The sequence below is a fragment of the Miscanthus floridulus genome, chromosome 8 (genome assembly GCF_019320115.1).
Source record: "Miscanthus floridulus cultivar M001 chromosome 8, ASM1932011v1, whole genome shotgun sequence".
Classification (NCBI taxonomy): domain Eukaryota; kingdom Viridiplantae; phylum Streptophyta; class Magnoliopsida; order Poales; family Poaceae; genus Miscanthus; species Miscanthus floridulus.
In genome coordinates, this window is record NC_089587.1 from 20,054,213 (window position 1) to 20,074,297 (window position 20,085).

Sequence of the window (20,085 nt, forward strand, 5' to 3'; positions counted from 1 at the left end):
AATTTAATAATACTATTTTAATGTTGTAGATTTTCTTGTGTTACTCTACAAATTAAACTTGTTCGGGTCTAGAAAAGTATGTGTCTTAAAACAAGACTAAAACAACTTAGTATCTCTGGCCATAAAAACATAGTATCGTTTAGGACAAGCTTGGGGTCAAATATATTAAAATCTACTGTACAGACGTTGGTAATTCTTGAATTATTTAGTTCGGAAAGATGTAAGTTATACGCACCGATTTTCATGTAAATAACACTCGAAACATCACACAAACATGAAGTATTTTAATACTATGTTCTATAAGAAATTAATCGTACAAATTACATATAAAAACATATAAAGTCAAATGTGAGAGATATAGGAGTGAGTATCGAGCCTGATCGGCAGAGCTAAGTACAGCTATGCTACGCCATAGTTGTACAGTAGGTACCGCCAAAACAGCTGTAAAGCAATAGCAAAGAAAGAGATAGCTAGCACAATCAAATATTTTAGAATAGACAGAGATGCAAAAGCTCTTACAGCGACTTACAAGTTGAATCTAGGCGGAGCTCTCCCAAACACTATTTTAAAAGAAATGAGATTCTATCATGTGATTCTTTGAAATGTAGTAAGAGGATGGGAGTTGGAAAAAAAAATAGCTTCTCCAAGTTCTCTTGACTCACTTCCTCGCAGAACCAATCTCTTATAGATGTAAAGTTTGTTCTCAAGAATCATAGTGGGTCGTAAATAATAAACACGAAATAATTTGTTTTATATAAACCACTTCTTCCCATGGGGAATCAGCAGCAGGAGCTAGCACGAGCAATGACCTACATGGCCCTTTCAAATACGGGCAAATTGGACTTCTCACATCTTTTCTCTATCTTCGTAGGAGAACATCAATAGGAGTGGCAGGCTGCATTCTTGCAGTGCAGCAGCAGCAACAAGCGGCTGTATTCTCTCTCACACAACAATGTGCATACAACAACGACCTACTGAACTTTAGTTGAAGCGAACACTTCTAAAGTTCTGATATTTAATTTCCTTCAATGTGTCTAAAATCGGTATAGATAAGTAGTGTCTATTAGCAAAACTCTACGAGGAAGACCGTAATTCAAGAGTGTGCTAGAGCAAGTTTGGCCTATTTTGCGTCCAGATAAACCGGAGACGGTGTTTTATTAGAACTGGGGACCGAACACTCCCGTGTACTTGCGTACCCCATGCAGCTACAGGCGCCAGAGTGGTGGTGGCCTGGTGGGGCTGGACTGCGGGGCCCGCGCAGGTACGCGACAGACAGCGTGGAGAGCTGAATGGGGAAGATTCCGCACTCAACACCGCGTGTACTTTGGCGCGCGCGGGTCCCGCCCCCGCGTAGGCGTAGGCGTAGCCTTTTCTTCCTTCCCCGCGCCTCCTCTGTCCTCTTCCTCTCCCTCTGAGGTCTGATTGCTCGTCCGTCCACGCCAACGTTTCCACCATCTATTGGCCCGGAACTGTTCCTCTGCTACGCGTACTACACAGTTGCACACCGCAAAAGCTCCATATTTGCCTGCATAGACACCATCGCCTGGATTCCTATTCCTATTAAAAGATCAATGAAATAATCACATGTAAACTAGTACTGAGTATATGCACGCTGGACGTGCATGTAGTTCAACTAGCTCTCGGTCAAAGTTTACGGATTTTATTTTTCTTATAAGGGAAAAAATCCCGTATAGTAATTGGCAAGATGAGAATAGTACTGTTCCAAAACAAGATATATATAATAATATTGTAGCAGGAATGTTTAAAAGGCACCCACTATGTCTCAAAATAATTGCACAACTTGCAAATTTGACAAAAAATAATAATATTTATAATATCATACTCCGTATAAGCTTCATTAGATTAATCATGATATATATTTTATAGTAAAACCTATTACGAGATGTTTACTTATTTTAGAACTGAGGGAGTAGTAGAGTAAAATATGTTGTACCCTAAATTACCTTTGATATATAGTATTAAGATGAAAATTTCAAGGCAGCACAATTAAGAAAAAAATGCTTGAATTTATACAATGACTTTATATTCGACCTGCTATATTTAGGAAGTTCATGATGGCTAGTAGTAAGAAACATAGAATGAATTATATATAACACACATACAACACCAGCGAACATAAAATTAGCATATACCCTTTTAATTTGGGGTTTATTTCTTAATTAGCATAATTCATCTTTAATACATAGGGGTATATGTGCGAATTTTCATTGGACACTAATGTATCTTTAAAAATCCTAAGGATTTAAGTTATTTTTTTTTCCGGCGGAGTGAGTATGTATTAGTGGCCCTATTATATAAGGATTTAAGTTTTTTTTTCAGACGGAGTGAGTATGTATTAGTGGCCCTATTATATAGTCAACTGCAAATGGTATGCTAACAGTGAATTTCCAGGTTACGACTGATGAGACTCATTCATATATGTGGCTGTTGCCTGCTTCATTTTGCCAATGATGCAAGGTGGGCTAGCTCTTCATCTCCATCCATCCGGTTGGTCGGATCGGCCATAATTGGGCATCGCATGTTGCCCGATACACGAGCCAGGTGATCGTGCGCTTGCCATGCCCCACTTTTTACGTACTAGCACACATACAATTATTTGGGCCTGTGCCAGGTGGCCATGCCAGGTGGCCACATGACACAGCAGTGGCATATAGCCACGTTCGCTGGTCTAAAACTTGGCTGAAACCGGGTGAAAATACTGTTCCGACTGAATTCTTGTGAGAAAAATACTGTTCCGGCTAAAAAAAAGCCGAATAAACTGAATATGGGGTATGCGCCTGTTGGAACCGGTACTATGGATCACTGGCGCACGCACGTTGGCCAGGTCAAGGTACTCCACAGGTCACGATCAACGCAGGCATACAGTAGTGGCGATTTCCATTTCAAAACTAGTTCTAATTGAAAATGAAAAACTTTAAAAGCCACTATCTATCCAATACAAGTATATTTTTGTTGTCTCTGTGACTCTCTTTCCTCTCTATTTTTCCCTCTCTATTTTCCCCTCACAATTTCAGGGGTCCTCATCTAATCATCTTCTCTATTTGGAGGCTATTGTAGCTTTTGTAGGTACCACTATTACCTGCAGAGAACATACTTTTCTATTCGAGGCTAGTTGGCCAAATCAAACACACATTAAAAAATGCAATGCATTTGGGGCTGCTTCCACAGTATTGTTGGCCTGTTGGGTATATACAACAATCCTTCGCTAGTTCGCTTTACCACCACTACCATTTCTGGAACTACGGCACTACTAAAGACATAGTACACGAAAGAGACAAGAGACCTCCGATTCTTCCTATGAATTACTCCGTCTATAAGTCGTTTTATTTTTTAGTTACATTATTGCTTTTGTTTTTTTAGTATTTTATAAAAGTCAGAACGACTAACAATTTGGGATGGGGGAAGTATTATCAAGAACAAGTGCAATTTCTGCTTAGGATACTTTATTAGGACATTGTTAGAATAATATTTTGAACTATGAAGGCCCCTTCACAAGATTTTGATGAATTATATACTATGGAAACACTCGGAGTTCCAAACAAGTTGTAAACTTCTGTAAAGCAAAATGTATAACCTTAGCTTGGCTACGTTTGCTTTAGCAAGGGATCCTTAAAAGCGGTTTGTAGATCCTTAGATAGTGGAGAGTGGCAAGGTGAGGATCCAAAGGCTAACATTTTTTTTTTTCTGCGGGCAAGGCTAATGGCTAGTATGTGTCAGCTTGGATTGTAGTTTACGAATGCCATGCACAATATAACAAATGTTGGGTTTCAATAGATTGTTTGATTGTGTCATCTGGGATAAGGAAAAAAAACTCTACATTTGCATTGTTTTAGCTAGGGATTATAAAAGTCGTTAGAATTGATCCATAATCTGTAGCCATTACATATTGAAGAAGCCAGTCTGAATGGAAATTTTATGAGAGTTTCACATACTTTATATCTTTGTTAATATGATATAATTTAAATGAAGAGAGAAATGGTAAAGTTTTATGGAATAAAATGAGTTGCATAGGGATGAAACCTGTTTACGGTGTTTTCAACGCGTGAGTCTTGTTAGCTGAAAAATGGAGAGGGTCCCACTTTGTTACTACTCCGTAGTTTGGATGAAATAACTTAAATAAAGAAGTGGATGATTAGAGTTAGCCAGTAGCACTACTTGCGTGCAGTGACAGTAAAGTAGCTTGGCTTGCTCCTTCAGTCCTTTCCCGGAAGCAATGATTTTTTTTACTGGTCCCCTTGTCTCGTTGACGCACAAGTTAAGCCGACCTCTCCACAGACCACACAGAAGCTGCAGTGCAGTGCATTTGCATTTCCCATGGTCACAATCATTAGCAGGCTGGGCGGCCTGGAGGGCGCCCCCACAAATCCCAATCTACAGCGCACGAATCTCCGTGCGCCGGACATCGGAGCTGCAGACGCACTTGTACTAGTAGTATTTTTTGTTCTTTTTTTTTAAAAAGGAAAATCATTAGAAAGAGGGGATTGGAGCTTGCATCAAAGTTGCAAAACTGCTCGCTCCTTGACCTTGAGATCCTACCGTAGGCTGTAGCAGCAGTGGATAGACGTGTGGCCTGGCCACCAGCTAGCCACCACTGTTGCGCGCCGCCACTATATATTGGCCATTTTGCTGCACATGATACACGCACACACGCTTGGGAGTTGGGTTAATGGAGTACCACCAAATGGCGTCGTGTTGTACGCGCGTGGCGTGCAGTATGCTAGTACTACTAGTACCACCATCGTGTGTTGCATGTAGACACTGTGAGACTGTGAGCCCCGAGCCCCCGCCCGGTGGCCACCTGCCAGCCTCTCCGGCTCTCTCTCTCTCGCGCGCGGAGAGGACACGTACCACGCACGGCACGACGACTCGCGGCGGCAGGCGGCAGGCAACGTGCCTAAAAAGGCCCCGGAAAGAGGTGCGGTTACTTTGCCCAAACAAAAAGGCCGCCCGCGCGCTCCGGGTCGGGGGAGGCGGGCGTCCGCGCCGCACCGCACGCGTTTGCTGCTGCGGACGACGCGGCGGCGGCCAGCTGAGGGACGACGCGGCCTCGTGCCAAGTTGCCGATGACGAGCCGACGTGCCAAGTGGTCGACACACTTGGCGCCCGCGTCTGGAGCACGTACTACTGCGGAGCTCACGAGGAAAGCGGGGAGGAAACTCACAGCAGCACCATCTTTCTTCTAGCTAAATCTTCTTCTTCTTCTTCTTAAAAAAAAAAGAAAAAATTGAAATCGTGCCCTATTTCTTTGATAAACAAGTGCTATGAACTGCTAGTACAGTAATTAAGTATATATAAGAGAGGGCGTGCTTATCCTTTGAATAATAGGCAGCTAGCAGGGTGAGATGCGTACATCATCTGAGCCACAGAAAAAGGGCCGATTTAATTTGTCAATACCATTTTTCATATTATATATATATCATATTATATTATATATAAGAACATAATATATATGCTCCCAGAACAGAAGAGCGAGAGATGTTTGACTTGATGAGGCTTGAGACCATGCCCCGAGATCTGCAATTCGTTTCTGCCACAGTGGCACAGTGCTGCCGGTTGGGTGCGACCTGCTGGGCTCATCCGATTAAGTGGGCCTAGATGGCGCAGACAACTGAAGCAAGTGAATTCACACAGGAAGGGGGGCAAAAGGCCTCTTTCTATTTTCTCGCATCATTTCAGATTAGACCTGAGCAAATTCTGTCAGGGCCGTATGATCTTTAGAATTGAATTCATTCTAATAATGACAATTTAAATATAGATTAATTAAACTAATATAGTTATATATAGAATATATTTGTAAATCTATTGTTAGGCATACAAGGAACATACTTATATGTTGCATTTCTATTATAGGGAAGTGAGTTGAAGAGTGTGCTATAAGTTGAAGAATGGAATTATAGCATAGTGATATATAGAATCCATTTCCATCTCCCACCCTATGAATTAGAAATAGGCTTATTTGTGAGCTTGGGAATGTTAGGGAATGTCAAATTCCAAGCAAAATAGCGTAATCCATTATGTAGATTTTAATTCCTACAAAATGAAGGGATCCAAACGGCCCATCAGGGTTTTGGCCCGTCTACGAGTCTTGGTGGATAGAGCCTGAACAGGGGTTCAGTTGTTTGGTAATTTTTTTCTGGTCTAAGCACTGATGGAGAGAAGGCTTCTACTCCCGGTTGGGATCCCCTTTTAATCCGGTTTCCCAACCGGGAGTAAGAATCCAGGATTAAAGGGAAGACCCTTTAGTCCCGGGTCAGTAACCGGGAGTAAAGCCCCCTCCTCAGTTAAAAAAAAATAAACGAATTGCTTGAGACCTCGCTTGCGCTGTGTGGGATTCGAACACAAGACCTCTCTCATCACACGTAGATTCCTTACCAACTCAACTACACACCACATGTGACATAGTCCTCCCCGCTCCTACTTTTAAATTGACCCATGAGGGACCTTTAGTCCTGGGTGGGAGATCTTTAGTCTCGGTTCATAATATCAACCCGGACTAAAAGGTCACCCTTTAGTCCCGGTTGGTGTTACCAACCGGGACTAAAGGTTGAAGGACTTTTAGTCCCGGTTGGTTGCTCCAACCGGGAGTAACGAGCGCAGTAGCCGTTGGGTAGGGACCTTTAATCCCGGTTGGAGACACCAACCGGGACTAAAGGTCTCTCTAGTCCCGGGCGCAAAAAATGCCGGGACTAGAGCACATTTTGGCCTCGAATGAAAGGTCTGTTCTCTACTAGTGAAGCCTGGCTTGAAGTTTTTTTTTGTTTATTTCCAACTAAAAACCAGCAAGTGGCCCGCCCAGGCACGGGCCTAACTCGAGCTCATCTCAAATAATGTGGCCCCTCCCTCTTAGGATGGTCGTGGGCAGGACTTTTTCGGCCTGGCCTGGTCAAAAAGAAAATTCTCAGGTCTAATTGAGATGAAACATACATGAGGAAGAAAGCCCAAATAGTTTTTCCTTAAGAACAATTCGACGTACTCCCTCCCCCACATATTATTTGTCGTTTTGGCTTTGGACATGCGATTAGAGAGGAGTAGAAAGTGTGTGTTGTACATGGAACGAGAAGGAGAAAAAAAAAGATAGATACATATTCAAAAAAGAGAAAGTTGCATTGGAAGGTGAAAATGGAAAATAACTTGGAACAACCTAGAATGTTAGAATGACTCTTACCATAACCCATACGACGAAAGAAGTATAAACTATTCGGTACATCCATCTTTCTAGTCGAAGCTTCAAGTGATAGCAGTCTTAGAAATATTTGATTGCGTAACATACAAAATAGTAATATCACCGTAAAACACACGTTAGTCACAGTGAAGGGCTTTTATCGCTTCTGAGCATGTTGAGCCGATTGACGATGCCGTTGATGCACACGCCAAACTTGTCTGCGGTCTCGCCATCCTTAACTTGAGGGTGTCGATCTCACGCTGGAGCGTGTTTGCCTTCGCGTAGCGCACTCGATGGATGATACATCGTCTTGATGGAGTCCCAAGCAGGTCTTGGCGGTTCCCTTGGTAGCGATGGTGCCATCCATCTCCGGCAGGACACCCTTCATAATAGCGTCCAATGCCATGTGGTCATGATGTCAATGTCCACCGTCGTCGACGGGCTCCATGCCTACAACTTGGTAGCCAGGCTTTGAACCATTTGTTGTCTCTAGCCCTAGCATCTCCTTGCCGACAACGATGAAAACTCCCTCACGCACACACTACTACACAAAATCTTTTGCGCGGCGTTTCCAAAATGGCCCTGGAGGCGGGAGGCCCGGTTGCCCGCCTCGGTTATTCAAACCAGGGCAGCCAGGCATTGTAAAATAACCGTCTCGGTAAATCATTAACCAAGGCGGGCATTGTAAAATAACCACCTCGGTTAATAAGTATTAACCAAGACAACATTGTAACATAACCGCCTCGGTTAATAAGTATTAACCGAGGCGGGGATTAAAACATAACCGCATCGGTAAATCATTAACCGAGGCGGACATTGTAAAATAACTGCCTCGATAAATCAGGCCCAACCCGCTAGCCCACACTAGCCCTGTCGATGCAGAAAGTGACCAACTAGTGAATATTTGTAGTTTTGTTGTACGTTGTGATCGGAGGTGGCCTAGCACTCAATGACACAGGATTTATACTGGTTCAGACAACATGCCCTACGTCCAGTCGGGGTCGATCGGTGGCTTTATTCCTGAGCCCAGGTGCTCGAAGTTTATAGTGGAGTTACAAACGAGAGGAAGAAAGATGGGGTGTACAAGAGGTCCGGTCGGCTCCGACCGGAAGGGCCGAGAGTGACAGGGACTTCGCTGTGAGTTTGAGGTCTGAACCTGGCGGTTCTGCGGTTGTGAGCTATTGGACTAATGAATCTAAATGAACTGAGCTTGGATCGATCGGTCTCCTTGACAAGCTCAGGGACCGCTCATGCATTTAACTCTTTCTAATACTACTTTCGTCTTTAAATAAATAAATTCGTAGAGTTGTATTAAGTCAAATTTTTAAAAATTTAACTGAATTTACAGAAATGAGTGCTTAGATTTGTAACACCAAATTAGTATTATTAGATACAACATTAAATATATTTCCAAATATGATCACTTGGTGTCATAAATATTTGTGTGTTTTTTTATAAATTTGGTCAAACATAAAAAGGTCTAACTTAATAATATCTAATATAAATTGATTTATTCGAGTGACGAAGTATTGCTCTAGACAGGACTCTACATACAAAACCATCGTGGTCGTCATGATCTCCACGACGCCTGCCCGCCCACGTCTCCGCACAAGCCGCGCCATCCCACAGCTCAAAGACATGCCTCTCGCCACGGTAGAACAACCGAGAAAACGAGAAGCCACCGCATGAACTTGCATGCTCTGACCTGTACATGACGCTCCCAATTTAGCTACAAAACTGCAATTGAACTTCTAATATATATCTAGCTTCTGCATCTTGATATTGACCTTGCATCCGATTCCCCTTAATTTCTCGATGTTTTGCAGAGACACGTATTTAGAATCCCAGTGACGCAAATGCAACTCTTGAAGTGATTTCACGTGGACTAGTCCCAGTGGGGGAAGAGTCATCTCTCGAAAGCTGGAGATGAGATTTAGCTGGATCAGGGAAGGAAATGTGCCAGCCTCAATGTTCCAGTGCCTGACATCATAGACCTCGTTGAATGTCAGATATTGCAACCTACGGAATCCATCTGCAGTGCATGTCATTGTCTTCCCTTGGTATGCTCCATACTCCAAGGTTAGCACCACCAGGTTCAGAAGCTTGCCCAGCACCGGCATTGGGTCCTCGCGCAATCTAGAGCCTACCAGCTTGAGCTTTTTCAGGTTACAGGGTAGCATGGCAAAATGACTTATCGGCAGACTCCAATGAAGTTGTCCGGACAACTCTAACACACGAAGGCAGTTATGACCAGAGAGTACCGTGATTAATCTCTTTGGAAACATGGCCTTCTCTCTCTTTCCGCTGACAGAGTACCAACTCTCCAGATGAAGAAACACAAGCTGCTTCATTTCTGGCAGTGCTTCAATCAAGAGAGTCCACTCTCTGTCATTTGCCTTCTTGCTCGACTTGTTTGATGCCCTAGCAGCTCTTCTATACTTAGAAATCTGGTACTTTTCAATATCATCTAAAGAGCATACACCAGAGAAGTGCAATGTCTGTAATTGAAGAAGGCACCGGACCTCAGGTGCAGCCCAGCAGTACACATCAGTAAGATGAATGTGCCTGAACGTTGGAACATCCCAGAAATACCGTGGCAGTGATCCGACCCTCGAATTTCTCACATCAACAGTTTGCAAGTTCAAGAGATCTGAGACAGATGAAGGAATATCAATTGGTTTGTGGCCATTGTTTTGCAGTCCAAGGTACCTAAGATACATCATCTTGCCAATACCAGAAGGCAGCCTCTTGAGGCCTTTTATTCCATAAAGATCAAGCACTCTGAGAAATGTCAGGCTGCATAAGCCCAATGCATTTGACAATGAGCCACTCAGCCATAAGGTTCGCAACTTTGGCATGGACGCAACGATTTGACTGCAGCCAGAAAAGTTATGGAAAGCAATTCGGTAAGATGGCATCGAATCTGAATACACCACAGGTACTGTTGTATTACACCAAATATTAAAAACCCCCTCTCTGCTTGCCTCTTTGATGCCCCAATCGCGAAGAATGTCGTGGAGGACTACACTTTTTATTGAGCCATCCACTTTGCTCCTATCAACTACTTGGAGCATGCACCTGTGAGCCAACTCGTTTGTGTACTCTCTTGCTGTATCTTCCATTGTGCGGTTGTGCCTCTCAGGAACAAATCCTTCAGCGATCCACAGCTTGCTAAGCTTATTGACACGTATGACGTGGTCCTCTGGGAAGGATGCCAAATAAAGGAAGCATGATTTCAGGTGATGATTTGGCAGATCATTGTAACTTCTAGCTAATATGTCCCAAACTGGCTCATCATCCTTGCGAGCTTCCCAATCCAAATTGTCAACCAGTCGCAACCAAATGTCATAGTCCAAGTTCCTCGAAAGATATCCTCCCAACACCACAAGAGCGATCGGCAACCCGTTGCATTTAATAGCCAATTTCTTTCCAATAGGTGTCAGCTGTGACCGATCACTGGGGCTAAAATTTTGGTTCTGCTGAAAGGCCTTCTTCTCAAGCAGCTCCCAGCTCTGGCCCTCGTCCAAAAGCTTCATCTGATGGATGCTATTCCTCTTGCTGACATGCTTTGCGACACTTAGGTCTCGAGTGGTCAACATAATTCTACTCCCATTGTTAACATCTGGAAAGAGGCTGATGATCCTATTGATCTCGCTATAGGAATTACACCTCCAGACGTCATCCAGCACAACAAGAAACCTTCTATGTGCAAGTTCCTTCCGCAGAAGTTCACTTATTTCTTCCTCGTCCATCTTCTCCAATGCTTCGATCGTTAACTGATTGTTCTCTTTACCATCTTTGCTTGTCCGCTCACCATCTTTGCCTGTCCCCTTTCCATTTTTGCTTGTCCCCTCTCCATCCTTGTTTCTTTCCTCCCTGTTCTTCTCACTTTTGATGTCAATAATCCTCTTAGCTACATCCTTGATAAGATCAAGGAACGTGTATTTCTGAGAGACTACTAACCAACAAAAGGCCTGAAAATGCTGTTGAGAATGGAAAAAATTGTAGATTTTTTTTGCAAGCGTTGATTTGCCAGATCCACCCATCCCAACTATGGAAACAACACAAATTTGCAGGGTCTTTGTATCAATCAATTCTTTGATGATCCCATTCCTCTCTTTGTGGAATCCAACAACCCAACTATCGTGTCCACCAGCCCAACGAAGGTCACAGGGCGTCGTCACATCTATGTCCTGTGGAGAAACTGAGATGCTGGCCTCACCGAGATTTGCGATTCCGTAGGCGACGGCGCCATCGGAGATCTCTCGGATCCTGGCTCGGACGCGCCTAATCTTCTGGCCAAAACTGTGGAGCGCGGCGAGGTCAGCGCACCAGGCGAGAAGGCCAGAGTAGCCGCGCCGCAGTTGGTGACCGCGCTCGCTGCCTAGTTGGCGTCCTCCGCTTCGTAGGCGGCCGCGCGGACGTCCACCACCCAGTTGGTGACGCGCTCGGCGTCGCGGAGGAAGCACTGCATGCGGCGGAGCTCGGCCCTGAGGAGGTCGGCGTCGGCGTTGACGCCGCGCAGGAAGGCGGCTTCCTCGGCGATCATGCCTACCGGGCGCAACACTGACACCACTGAGGATTCCAACATGGCCGGCAGGAGGACGCGCTTGCTTTGCTTTGCTTGGATGCGTGCTTTCACTTCGAAGCTTTATGGTCGCGGTCTTGAGTGCGCGCGTGCTAAGTTTCCGCGTTTCCTGTGCAGTTGTGCTGCCTTTTTTTTTTGAGGGATATTCTTCATTCTTGTGCTGCCTCCTTATTGCACGCAAGAATGACAAAAGGCCTGGTCAAACTACGGGCCAGGGCCGGCAATGTAATTGCAAGTGGGTTACTAGGGGTAAAAACAATAACTATTTTTCTCTGACAACGAAACAATTTCAGCCGGTTTATCGGCCGTAAAAATCATCAGCCAAATAGCTTGAGTAGAGATAAATTCTGTTCCGTGACGCCCCGATCTCTGTATTCAACTCTTGACCGTTTTTGCTATCCTCGTTTCAACAAAATTAACTATACGAGCATTTTCGTTATATTCCCGTTTATGGTCTGGTTAGTCTGTCCAATAATGCAGCCTAACTAATCCCACGGCACCGCAGCAGCCTAGTGTAAGTAGTTGGCTTAGAGCAACTCCATGAGCCTCGATAAAGCCTTAGGTGTATTCCGTTTTAGCGTTTTTCCGGAAAAAAATCGTTTCGTCTTTGTCGGCTTGTCGCTTGGTAGATTTGGATATTGAGGGTCGCTCGCCATCTGCGTTTTCCTGGTGTTTGTCCGTCCACCAGCAGCATGCAGGCCCACCATCTTCTCATGCAAGACACAGTCTCACATCTGTATTGTCTCAAGTCTAAAATAGAGAGCCTATTTTATATGTTTTGATGGTCTATAAAGATTCAGAGAGCCAATTTAGAGATCCAAATTTACATAAACTCTTGGAGTTGCTCTTACGATGTGTTTGACTGCTCCACTTTATGTTTTTTAGCTCTGTTCTACGTTTTTTAGCCAAACAGATTCAGCCCCACACAACTCCGCTCTAGGAAAAACATGTGCAGTTTATCAGAGCACTTATAGAGGTGCTTTACAAACCTCATTTTCTTTATGAAGTTACTCCATAGTAGAATTTGTAGAGCCAGCCCTAGGGCGGGGCGAGAAGGGCAGCCGTCCTAGGCGCATGGAGCCAAGGGGGCCCTCCCCAAGTAGGCATAGATTAGCACTAGTATTCAACATTTTAGCCCAGTAAACATAGGACATATAAATCAACACCGTGTGTCCGTGATCACGCGACTCGTCTCCTCTCTCTTCCGACTTCTCGGCTTCCTCACGAGTCATAGCAGCAGGCAGACACTGCCGCCGCCAGACAGCGAATCGCCGACCGGGCACGTCGGCACGTTGATCCGCATAGGCCAACGACTTTCAGCAGGCAAACACAGTCGCCGGCGGGGCACGTCTGCATGGTGATCCGCATAGGGCAAGGACTTTCAGCAGGCAGGCAGCAGCAACCAATCATGTGTGAATCTCTGTCATCCCTAATCATGTGTTAGGCACTTGACTCCCTAAGGCAGTGTAGAATTGTTTAATATTTGTGAATTCTCTTTTGTCTAGCGTACTGATATTATTTAAAATCGCATTTACTAATTGTTTCTCAAAATTAAAAGTGCTAAAAAAGAGATCTACAATATCACGAGAGAGGTTAAATGGATTGACAATATTATGCATCGAGAAGCGTTTGTTGAAATAGATTGACATTGACACCATCATTCATCATTGATAACTTAATCCGTTCGGCTGGCTATGCTGTTGGCTGCTGCTGCAAAAAGCAAGCAGCAAGCACTATTCATCCAAGCTTCAAAGAAGCCAGATGTAGCTTAAAGGCAGGCAGCCAAACGGAGCCTTTGCGTCGAGGAATGTTATCGAAAATTTTGAGGTATTTTAATATGTATATAAATTATTTCATATGAATATTAATAACATTTTGTATATGTGTGTATATATACTAGCAGTGAGTAGTACTTAGTAGTGTTATCATGTTTATAAAAAAGATCCAAAATTTTAGTTTTGTTCTAGGTTCACAAAAACTAAAGACCGGCGCCGTGTAAAGCAGAGTTCGTGGAACAGTTCCAAATACACCCTTATCGTGTTGCACTTAGTGGCAGAGCTCTCGGTAGGTAGCCTGTTGGTTTGGCTGTGGCTTGTCGTAAATGATCGTAAATTTTAAGTCGGAACAATATTTTTCTCTCACACAAACCAGCCAACAGTACTTCTTCACGAACCAGCAACGATACGAACCAGCCAACCGAACAGGCTGAGGGTTGGGTATGGCAGACGTCCTACACCTCAAGTTTTTCATGTTTTCTTTTTGTTGTGGTTGTATCATGTGTTTTTTTCCTCAAGGTCTATGTCATTAATGAAGGCGTGGAGCTCGGACAATTCTACTGCCACACCTCACTTTTTATCTGTCATCCACCATTGGTTGCACTTATGTAGTCTTGTCATCTTTTTGATCTTATGGTACTAAATTAGAATTACTTATGTGATTATAATGTTGTTGTGTCATTTGGGTGTTTTGTAATTTAATTGGGCGTGCCTCATTAACTCAACTAAGTTATAGCGACCACGATAAAGTGTGAAATTAGCTAAAGATAGACTCAACTTAGCGCCTGTTTGGATAAGTTTCAGATTCTTAAAAAGCAGTTGTTGCCTCTAGTTTCTAAAATCTGAATTCTGAGGAAAAACTAGTGAGGGGGGTTTGGATCCCCAATTTTTAAGAATATGGCTTCATTTATTGCTTACAGGTCACAAGAAACTAGTAAAAGCTTGATATTAACAGATTCTTGTTTTTAAGAATCTAGCAACAACTAACACAAGAAACTAGATAAAAAGTAGTCTGTTTGGATCCCACCTGATTTTTAAAACCAGATTCTTAGAAACTTGAGGATCAAAACAGGGTCTTAAGATTAGATGGATATTGCACTGTATCTATTGTGAAGTTGAAAAGACGAAACGGCGCATACCACCCACGCGCGTGTCAAGCTGAGGCGTGGTGCGTGTTAATAAAAGTCGAGTCGCGGGCTTAGGACGGCTAGACCACGACATATGTGGTGCTATACCTGCGAAGGTACCACTTTGAGTTTTTGATTGATGACACCGAGTTATGGCCGTGATCTGAAATTTGTTTCTGCCACGTTTGACCTGATGCCCGTTAGGTTCGATCAGCTGTTCCAATGAAGTGGGCCTAGTTGGTGAGACAAGTGCATTCCGTCAGCCCACACAGAAAGGGAGAAAAAGGCCTCTTTCTACTTTATGGGCCCAACTTATGATGCGAATATATAGATGAACAAAACTTGAGTGGTTTTCCATTAAAAAAAACTCGGACGTATAAACCACTCGGCACTCGGCAGCTTCATTCTTTCTTGTTCAAATTTGACTGATATCAGTTTTAGCAATGTTTGGTTATTACGTAAAGTAACAAAAAGTATTGTTACATTTTTTCATCAAATTTACTTTCACAATGTTAATTACTCATATATGCTTTTAAATGTTTGCATAAGCATTTGCTGCAAACTGACGTACTACAATGTTACAACATACACAGTTCAAAATGTGCATAAGTATTCTGAAAAGAACGCTATTTTCCCCCCTAGGGATAGAGATTTCAGATGGAATGCTGTTCCCTGTGGCAAAGGAGATGGGAACGAGATATCGCCGCAGACCGGTGGTGGCGCCTCGACAATAAAGTTAACTTACTAACTTCAAAAAAGAGAGTAAATTAATATACTAGTATAAAAAATTATAAACACAGATACATAAATCATATGAAAGTGTGTGAAGACATCCTCAATAGTATGAGCTAGTTATTAGCTATATAATAATTTATCTAATTATACTAACTTTTAACACAGCTCATAACATGAATATCCGCACGTGACATCCTCCTATAATCTTGAAATGTATATATGAGTCTATGAGACCAGCTCTTAATTAAGACTTAGTTTTTGTCGGGTTCGTAAACCCGGGTCCCTCGAGGACTGTCTTCCACGCCCGGGCTTGGCCCACGAAAACAACATATATTTCATGGGTCGGCCAAAAAAACTAAAACACAGCGGGCCGGAAGGGAAGTCCGGTCGTCGACCGGAAGATCTACCCTTGAGAACAGGCGCCCGCTCGCTAACTTCTTCGGCCCACCTCTCCGACCGGAGCACTCGCTTCAGGCACCAGCCGTCTCAAGCAGTCTCTCCAATCGAAAGTCCTGGCCCAAAACGCTGCTTCTGACTCCGACCCCGCGACCGGGGCTCATGGGAACCCTGCTCACCGCTCTTCTCCGACCGGTGCACTGAGAGCCGACTGGGGCCATCCGACCGGGGACACCCCGCTCGGAAGGAACCAGAAGACGTGCGGAGAAAGGCAAGGCATGGCTCACAAGTCAAAACCACTGTACCAGGGATCATACCCTGCACGAAACAGTGCTCTACAGCCACCCTGACACAAAGTATTGTAGGGGCCGCTAGAAACTCCCATATGGTAAGCCCCCCCCCCTCCCGCGTGTCTCTGGACACCATCGTGGTATGGGCTCCAGGATTTGCCATATCGGGTGAACATAGCGTGGCTCCTCACCTGCCACTAGGCATCCAGAAGTATTTTGTAGGTACCGACGTCATCCTTCCTGAAGAAGATAGCTCGACCTCCCGTGCACATCTGACATCCTACAGCGACATCGACAGTATTGGGGAGCTTCAACCATTATCCAGTTTTCATCACCGTAGGCAGCAAGGCTTAGAAATATCTGTACTCTCTCCCTCTCACTTGTAAAAGCCATCCCCTTCATCTATAAAAGGGGATGCGCTCCCTCCAACGAAAGGAGATCGACTTCTTCAAGCTCAGACTCACTAGATCGACATCAACACTCCCAACCGCAGGACCATCCAGTTCCGACCGCGCCCCTTCCGATCGGAGCCAACCGAACCTCTTGTATCCCCCCTTCTTCCTCCTTCTCGTTTGTACCCCCACTACAGACTTCGAGCGTCTGGGCTCAGGAATAAAGTCATCGACCGACCCCAACTGGACATAGAGCACGTTGCCCGAACCGGTATAAATCCTATGTCATTGAGCGCTAGGCCACCCCCGATCACAGCGTACAACAAAACTACAAATATTTACTAGTTGGTCACTTTCTGCACCCACAGTTGGCCCCGTCCGTGGGGAAGACGCTGTACGTTCAACACTCTTTTGGTCATCGGATGGCCCTTTCTTCCGCCACCCCCGCCGTGGCAGGCTCGGGCGATACAATTCGTTTCAGCTCACTGGAGTTCCCTGCAGTCTCGCCCACCGGGATGCGGGTTCCACACGTCTTTGAGCCACTCCAGGCCTTTCGCTTTGGGAGCCTGGACTTCGTCGCCAACCGGCTCGGTGTACTCCACCTCCGTGAGGAGGCTCGTGACCCGGCACCCATCGGAGGGACGTCCTCCATCAACTCTGGGATGCGTGACTTCAACGGCGCGGCATCTGCGCTTCATTCCGAGCAAACTCTCTGCTCAAACCCCGTGGTGAGTAATATACATGTTGTTATTTACTTGCTGCACTCTATCTTCCGCCAAATACCTGGTGGGTTACCGTTGTCCCCGTCGTAGCCGCCATACGGCTGGTTCCCCTATGGCCTCACGTCTTCTGCGGATGCATACGCCCGGGGGCTCCAAAAGGTGCTGGCACCACACCCTCTCACGTCTGAGTTCATGGGGATGGCGAGCTATGCTCCCACCTGTTTCCTCGACATCATGGATGACGACGTCGGGAGTGACGGCTCTAGCATCGGCGACATGGCGCCTAGCCACCGTCAGTCCCAGGAGTACGCCGTGGCGGACGCCCCGGAACAGCTGCTAGGGGTAACGGAGTCCTTCCAGACCCACGCCCCGTCGAGCCCTCACACGGAGACCCCCGAGCTCACACGTGAGCACGGGGAGGATCTACGACGATAGTGGCTACATCAGCCGCTAACTGCACCAACGCGCTCGGCGCACCATGCTGCGCCCTGTGCGCATGGACCGGTGAGCGGCGCTCGGGGTCGCACCCATGAGCCCCAGTGCAATGCCCCGGTTTGGGGGACCGACGCCCCACAGTTCGTTCAGGCCAGTCAGAACATTGCCGCTGCGGCAATGCTCCTGCGCGACCTGTCCGAGCCAAATGACCCTCGCGAACGGGCGATCCACCAGAACCTCTAGGCACTGCTAGAAACTGCCGCCATTCAACAAGCGGAGTCCTCCGTATGGCGACGCCGACTCACGAACTCGCTCCCCGTCCGGGGAACATGGACGCAGCAGATGGGGCACTACACCCCGTCACCGCCACCACCGACGAATGCAGCGCAGGAAGCTGTAGCCGCACCTCTCCTTGACTTGATGACCGCCTCATGTCGATTGCCTATCTACGCACAGCTCGGGCCGAACCAAGATGCACGCAGCGTCGACCAGGGTCCCAGCCCTGACCGCCTGGGACCACAGACCTTTGTCCAACCACTCCAGCAAGCGTCGTTCCTACCGTGCTTCAACGGAGGCCGCGACAAAGGTAAGGCCAAGCGCTAGAGTCAAGACGAGGGCCCCTCCATGCCTAGGGGGAAAAAGAACAGAAAGGATCATCGCCGATCGGCCAACTTCACGATGGCCACCACGGCAGATTATGTGGGCACTCAGCCCCAGCAAGACCCTCCGGACCACTTTCACTAGCTCATGGAGAGCCCGTGCACCAACCACAACTATGCCGTCAACTATCTCTACAAGGACTGCCAACTCCTCAAGCGCCTGCAGAGGTAGGCTGGCAGGCCAAAGGAGGAAGAAGACGGGGAAGCAGCAACCAAAGAAGGGGGCGGAACGGGCAAGGATCTAGATGACTGAAGTGATCCGACCGGAAGCCTACCGACTAAAGAACGACGACGACGACGCCCTCTCCGTGGACCTTGGAACCGCTATGTCTTTTACTCTTTTCCTAAGTTTCAGTCTTACCTTTACTTAGCGAACGCTCCTATAAGAGCACCCCGACCCGAACACTTTTCGGCTCGGGGCGCTCGGGGGCTCCACTAGGGGGCTCTACTACCCCTCTATTTTTGTTTTTACCTTAAGTACTCTTTTACTTTCGTATGGAGAAACTCCTTCCTACCCAAACGAAAGGGCAGTTTATTCCTTTGTTTTACCATACGTAGCTTTGCTTTGAAACATTCTGACTGATTGCCCCCACCTTTTCCTACGGTTATGACCGGCCGAGCCTCACAGGCCACGCCCCAGGCTCGCAAAGTTGCAGCCTACGGAATAAACGGGTAGGTACGAGAAAGAAAGAATTTTAAAACAAAATTATGCTAAGGGAAAACTAAGGAACGAAAGGGAACAAGCTTCCCCGAACGAAGCGACTCCATCACAAGAACAAAAACTAATTGCAATCATTAAAACACACCATGAAACGTCTTACACGGGGGCTTCCCCACGAACTTAAAACTTTTTACGTTTACTAACTAATTATATTTTTACATGCTACTAGGCCAGCCCGGCGACATCCGACGATGGTGCAACCGACGAAGGCGCAGCTTGCTCACTTCTCGACGGCACAGCATCCGGCTCGGCCAAAACCGGGGTGACATTCACCTTCGACCCAGGCTCCTAGCCATCCAAGAGCTCTGCAGCATCCTCTCCATGTGCGCTTTTGGCCAGGTCTTCATGACGGACGCCCATCACCCACTCGACGAAGACTTGGTCTACCACCGACCGCGCATATGGCAGCAAGCTCTCCTCGATGGACTGGATGTCCACCATGCTCATGCGTTCAGCGTGTCCGCTACATATGGTGGTGAAGTCCAGGTGCGGATGGTGCGTCCCCACCATGGTCAGCACCCCTGATGCTCCGTAGAACAGTCCGGATCTAATAAGATCCTGGACCTCCCCCGAGACCTCCGCCAGCTGGATAGCGGGTGCGCTGGTGCTCGGCGCCGACCTAAAGATCTCCAAAACGACGTGTTGGGCAACGTTGCAGATCTAGTCAAGATCCCCCTCAAGAGCATGATGCTCCTCATGGGACTTGGCCAGCTCCTCCATGCGCCAGCCAAGCGCCACCTTTGTTGTCTCTAGGTCCCGCTCCAGCACCTCCACTTTTTCGCCTAGCTCTGCGAGAAGAGCAACGAGCTCAGAAACAGGCTAAGGGAAAAGCCAACACAACAAAAACAAAAAGGGTACATACCGACATGAGAAGCCTCGAGGGTGGAGAGATCCTCCGCTTGCCTAGCCACCTGCTCGCACAGTTGGGCCACCTGCTTATGCTGCTGGGCACTCGCGTCCTCCGTCTCCATCACCTGGCCCTAGAGCGCAAGCGCCTCTCGATCCGCCTCCGACCGGGCCCTCCGCTCCACCTCTAGGGCCTTCTCCGCTGACTCTAGGGCG

General features: G+C 46.4%; 1 pseudogene; it reads right to left on the reverse strand.

The window, feature by feature from the left end:
* Positions 1-8,638: 8,638 nt before the first annotated feature.
* On the reverse strand, positions 8,639-11,794 carry LOC136471288 (disease resistance protein RPP13-like; annotated as a pseudogene).
* Positions 11,795-20,085: the final 8,291 nt, after the last annotated feature.